General features: G+C 32.6%; 1 non-coding gene across 1 annotated transcript; it reads left to right on the top strand.

The window, feature by feature from the left end:
- Positions 1 to 5,848: 5,848 nt before the first annotated feature.
- Trnaa-ugc (transfer RNA alanine (anticodon UGC)) lies at positions 5,849 to 5,922 on the top strand. The gene has a single exon. It is a non-coding gene; the product is annotated as a tRNA-Ala (tRNA).
- The last annotated feature ends 217 nt before the right edge of the window (positions 5,923 to 6,139 follow it).

Raw genomic sequence — 6,139 nt, 5'->3', positions numbered from 1 at the left:
CATTTGGAAATTTGGATGTAAAAAAATAAAGATCATTGAAAATGGGATAAATAATGGTAAAATATAATTTACATTTTCACTTATTTTAAATTGTGGTAGAAGATACTTGACTTTCAAAAGGAAATAAAGTAGCAGTGTGTTTATGTATATAGCATAAATAAAAGTAAAACATGAAAACAATTATAAAGGGTGAGGGCTTGGTGATATACTCTTCTAAGATCCTTACAATGGATGTGAAGCAGTATGTTATTTGAAGGTAGATGCAGATCATTTAACATGTACATTATGAACTTTTGGAAAATGCCAAAAGTGTTTCAAGAGGTATAAGTAAATCAATAGAATAAATAAATTCTCAAATAATCCAAGAGTAGTCAGAAAAATAAGAAAAGTTAAGAACCAATGAAACAACCAGAAAACAGTCAGAAAGAGAAAAAAAAAACTAATCCAGTTATATCTGATTTATATGGTCAAATTATTTAAAAGATTGAGAATGTCAAATTGAATACAAAGTAAAACCCAACTATTGTTATCTACTTTTTAAAAAATCCACTTTACCATCACAAATCAATAAATAATTTAAAATTAAAAAGAAAAAAAATACCATTCAAAAGCTAACAAAAAAAGGTGAAATATCTATACTATTACACACTACATAAAGAAGTTTTGGTCATAGATGTACCAAACATATAGTGATGACATCATAAGATATTATGCAGCTAGAAAACTTCCCTTGTCTAAAGACATAGTAGCCATAGTAACATTGTAGCCCAATTCAGTATTCATATATTTGTGGTGATGCTAATGTAAACAAATTTACTTGCTGCTTGTTGTATAAAACCATAGTAATACAATTATGTACAGTTCATAATATTTGATGATGATAATGAACAATTATGTTAGTGGTTTATGAATGTACTATGCTATGCTTTTTACAGTGTCTACACCTAACAGATATTCAAACTACAGTCATCCCTCAATGTCTATAGGAAATTGGTTTCAGGACCCCTGTGGCTGCTCAAGTCTCCTATATAAAATAGCATAGTATTTGCAGATAATCTATGCATATCTTCCTGTATGTTTTAAATTATCTCTAGATTTACTTACAATACTTAATACAATGCAAATGCTGTGTAAATAGTTGTTATACTACTGGGGAATAATGACAAGAAAGAATCTCTGTACATGCTCAGTACACAGTTTTTCAAAACATGTTCAATTGCATCTGCAGATAGAGCACCAACAGGAACATAAGGGAAAACTGTAAATTTGAAATGAGAATTAGACAAATCTATGATTGGAATCTCAATTGATGGTACAATAAAGCAGAAAATCAGTGGGACTTAACAGTACTTGATATAATGTAGACCACGATGAATGAATCCAACCACATCTCAAATGTATAACATTGCTATACTACATGATGTAGGAAAAAGAGGAATTGACCTAGTTATCTTTGGGAAGTAGTAATTTCGGCTAGATATCATGAGGCTAAAGACAAAGGAAAAAAGAACACAAGCTTAGCTTCTGATTGCTAATGTGTTGATCACAGAAGTACAGATTCGTCACTTTGAAACCACATATACAATAGGTGTTGAAATAATGTATAATTAGACAAAGCCAGGTTTTCTTTTCTCTTCCACAGAAAGATGTTACAAATAAGCAAAGGGTGACTCTAGAATGAATCCATGATGCTGAACTGGAGTTGAGTAGATCAATATGAACTTATATATTTTTAAATGTACATACAGATATTTATATACAGAAAAAGTATGAGAATGAATTCTTTGTATATCCATGTACATATATAGGAGGTGTGTGAATATTTATTTTTCTGGGGGAAGGAGACAGATTAAGTTTACCCAATCCCTAATTTTAATACAGACTGGGCTTCTTGCAGAGACAGAAAATTCCAGAGGTGGAAGAGGATGACTATAACATAACCCTAGAGAATCTTTTGACAACAGAATGTAATAAAATACTTTAAAAAGCAGAAAAAAATAGCAAGGAGCATGTCTTTAAGTTGAAGGGGCCACTCTGAAAGAGATCCTGGTGATCTGAGTTGGAATCATTTGAAAAAAAAAAGTTTTAAATAATAACCCAAAGAATAAAAAAAAATCCATAAGTACACAGTGGCATAAATACTTAACTGAATAAATAAAGAAATGAAGGTAAAAGGGCAACTCTTTTGTACAGAAGAATTCCAATGAATAACCATGGAAGGATGAGAAAAACGGAAGATTGTGACTAGAACAGCACAGTGATCTTAGCTGCACACAGGACCCACTGATAATTCTAAATTTAGTAGATGAAATGGTAACAATACAGGATATTTACATACCTTCAACATCTCTCCCTTGACATATTTATTAATTACTATGCCGGTTTAAATATTCATCTACAATTTCTTTTATAGCTCTGCTTTCAGAAGGTGAACCTTAACATCCCAAATTCAGGTAGGGCTTGGAGTTGGTGCATCACATCTAATAGTCATGAAAAGGAAAACGAGTCCCTTTACAGTTGAGAAATTTGGCAGATGTGACCTTCATCCAGGGTCAATGTCAACAGTCACATTGACATTGAGTGCCCTTAAGAATGATGTGACACAAAAGGGACATTACCTGTGGGATGTTCTTCCCCAAATATACAGCCTCAGTCTAAGCACAAGAAAATATCAGACAAACATAAATCAGAGAACATTTGACAAATTCTCTGGCCATCATTTTTTCAAAAGTATCAAGGTCCTCAAGACAAGGAGTAACTAAGGAATTATCATAGTTGAGACTTGGGGTACATCACAACTAAACACAATTTACAATCCTCAAAAAACAGCAACACCAATATCAGCACAGATTAGTGGAAAAACTGAGATCTAAATGATGTCCACAGTTTAGTTGTTGGTACTGTTCTATGTTTTCTTAGTTTTGAAAATTGAGTCATGGTTATGGGAGATATCAGCGCTGGGAGAAGCTGGAACACGGTTTGCAGAAATGGATGTGACAACTCCTTTGCAAGATAATATGATAAACATGGGCCAAATTTGTACATTTTTGTTGTAGTTTACATTTTCAATGAAAGAATGTTATTTTTTATTTGTTCTAATTAGTTATACATGACAGCAGAATGCACTTTGGCATCATACATAAATGAAGTATAACTTTTCATTTTTTCTGGTTGTACATGATGTAGAATCATACCAGTCTATAGTCATATGTGCACATAAGGTATTACTGTCCAATTCATTCTACTATCCTTCCTATCCCTATACTCCTTCCCTCCATTCATTCCCTCTGCCTAATCCAAATCAACTCTTTTCTTCCCTAGCCACCCCCCAATTTTTTGTGAATTATCATCCATGTACCAAAGAAAACATTTGGCCTTCGGTTTGGGGGATTGGCTTATTTCGCCTAGTGTGATATTCTCCAGCTCCAACCTTTTACCTGCAAATGCCATCATTTCATTCTTCTTTAAGGCTGAGTAATATTTCATTTTGTATCTATACACATTTTCTTTATCCATTCATCTGTCAAAGGCCACCTAGGTTGGTTCCATAGTTTAGCTATTCTGAGTTGAGCTGCTATAAACATTGATGTGTCTGTGTCAATGTAGTATGCTGATTTTAAGTCCTTTTGGGTGTAAATAGAGAAGTAGGAGAGCTGGTTCAAATGGTGGTTTCATTCCAAGTTTTCTGAGGAATTTCCATACTGCTTTTCATAATGATTGCACTAATTTGCAGTCCCACCAGCAATGTATGAGTGTACCTTTTCCCCCACATCCTCACCAACATTTATTGTTGCTTGTATTACTGATAATTGCAGTTCTGACTGGAGTGAGATGACATCTTAAGAGTAATTTTGATTTGCATTTCTCTAATTGCTAGAGATGTTGAACATACACTTGTCAAGAATTATGTTCTATAAATCTGAAATTATTTCAAAACAAATTAGAGAAAAAATATTATGAAGCCTAGTAATATCCTATTTTGGAAATAAAGATCCCTTGGGTTAATGGTCTGTTTGTCATTGTGTTTTGAATTATCACCAAACTTTAGTCAATACTAATAGTTTTGATGTTTTAAGAATACAGAAATTCTCTCCTCCCTGTGAATTCCTCTTTAGCAACATTCAAGCTGGGGTAGATTGAATTTGTTATACCTTTTACCCAGCTGGATATAGTTTGGTTTCTGTAAATGGAATCATAAGTCTCACCAGTTTAAAAATAAAAAGCCAGTCTTGCACCCATTTGTTACATTTTTCATTCCATTTTACTATCTCACAAAACAGAATTAACTTTTTCTCCTAAATCTTCCAATAGCCATCCTCTATGTAATCCATCACACACATGAAATACATGAGATACAAATTTCACTCAAACAATTTTGTTTTACATTATTGCAAGGCCCACATAATTTGTAGCTTAAACTATTTATATATATATATATATATATATATATATATATATATATATATACATATATATATATATATATACATGCATATATAAGTATATGCTACATACACAAATATATTAAAACTATATGTTTAATTATGTGCATGCTTTTTGTCTTAGTTAGGTTTAATCCCAAAATTAACATTTCTAAAACATCTGGACAAATTCAGCAACAAATCTATGTCATCATTTCTGAGTCTGGCAAGATCCCTAAACCAGGTATCGATGGTTGTATAAAATAGCTCTACCCAAAGTCCATTGCAAAGAACAGTTTTCTCTCAAGAAGTCCCCAGATCAAATTAATATGCTAAGCATGCATTCTATATTCTTTTCTTGGAAGATGTCAAAGCATATTGAAGTCTGTGAAAAATCTAATAGGAAAGGCAATTCTTTAATATAGAGATGCCCAAAATATTTCCCCATGTAATTCCTATTAATTGTGGATTCTCCTTGGGAAACACTGTAAACAGAATACACCATTAGGAGAATGCTACTGTTCTAGGCGGACTCATGGTACTTCGCAGCCAGTTCAGGCAACAAGTGAGATTTCTGAGCTTGGAGCCACCTAGCCAGACAGTTGGGATGATTAGATAAATGATGAAGCAAGAATGAGCAGGGGAGGGAAGGAAGGATGGAAAGAAATAAGAAATGAGAAAGGGAATGAGGAAAGAAAGGAAATGAAGAAAGACTGAACAAACGGAATAAAGAAAGAAAATTTCCACACAATAAAAAACAATCTAAAACCCAGAAGAAATAAAGCAAACCAATTTAATTTACAAGGGAACTATAGTCCTGATATTAAAATATGACAGGGAATTGCAAACAGTAAACTGTAGTTCAATGACTATAGATTTGGAAAACCTCAGTTGTGATTTAATAGAAGTTGATGGCTTACTAACATCTTTCAATCTTGACCAAATAAGGTTATTCTTTTAAACACAAAATGGGTTAAATATTGGGAACTTTATTTCAACAAAACACCAAATCAATTGTTCAATTCAGAGAAGCAAAGCAAAATAAAATTGGGTTCTTTTTGTCACTCCTCCTAGATGAAAGAGAGCACTTTTGCCACGAGTAAAGCACATTACTCCTAAATATGTGAGAATTATTTAATAGCTATAGAAGTAGGCTAGAGAAGGAATATCTTTTCCCTGGTTATGGATAACTATGTTAGGTAGGCACCAAATATGTAATTAGTATCTTCAGAAATGAGAGGTTACTTCCAACAATTATTGGTTGGTGAGTGAAGTCATAGACCCTATGTATGATACTCCAAGTCTGTGTGGATATTTCATCATTCAAGAAAGAGAAGACAGAAGTAATCCAACATGAAGCTTAGAATTTTTTAACATAAAGCCAAAAAGACCCCTGAACTCATGATACAAAAGACAATAGTTAAGGTTGGGGATGTAGCTCAGTTGGTAGAGTGTTTGCCTTGCATGTAAAAGGCCCTGGGTTCAATCCCCAGCACCACAAAAATTAAAATAAAAAAGACAATAGCTTAAAGAATTATTCCAGAGAATCAATTGAAATTAGAAAGCATCTGCTTTACATTCTCAGTAAAATAATAAATAAATAAATAAATAAATAAAAAATAAAAATAAATAAAATAAAATTGATATCAATAGAAACAAAAAAAAAACTGTCTTAAATTACAAAACTTTCTAATATGTGGTATGGTATGTACCAAGAG

The sequence above is a fragment of the Marmota flaviventris genome, chromosome 4 (assembly GCF_047511675.1).
Source record: "Marmota flaviventris isolate mMarFla1 chromosome 4, mMarFla1.hap1, whole genome shotgun sequence".
Classification (NCBI taxonomy): Eukaryota; Metazoa; Chordata; class Mammalia; order Rodentia; family Sciuridae; genus Marmota; species Marmota flaviventris.
This window is presented reverse-complemented; position numbering and strand designations above follow the sequence as displayed.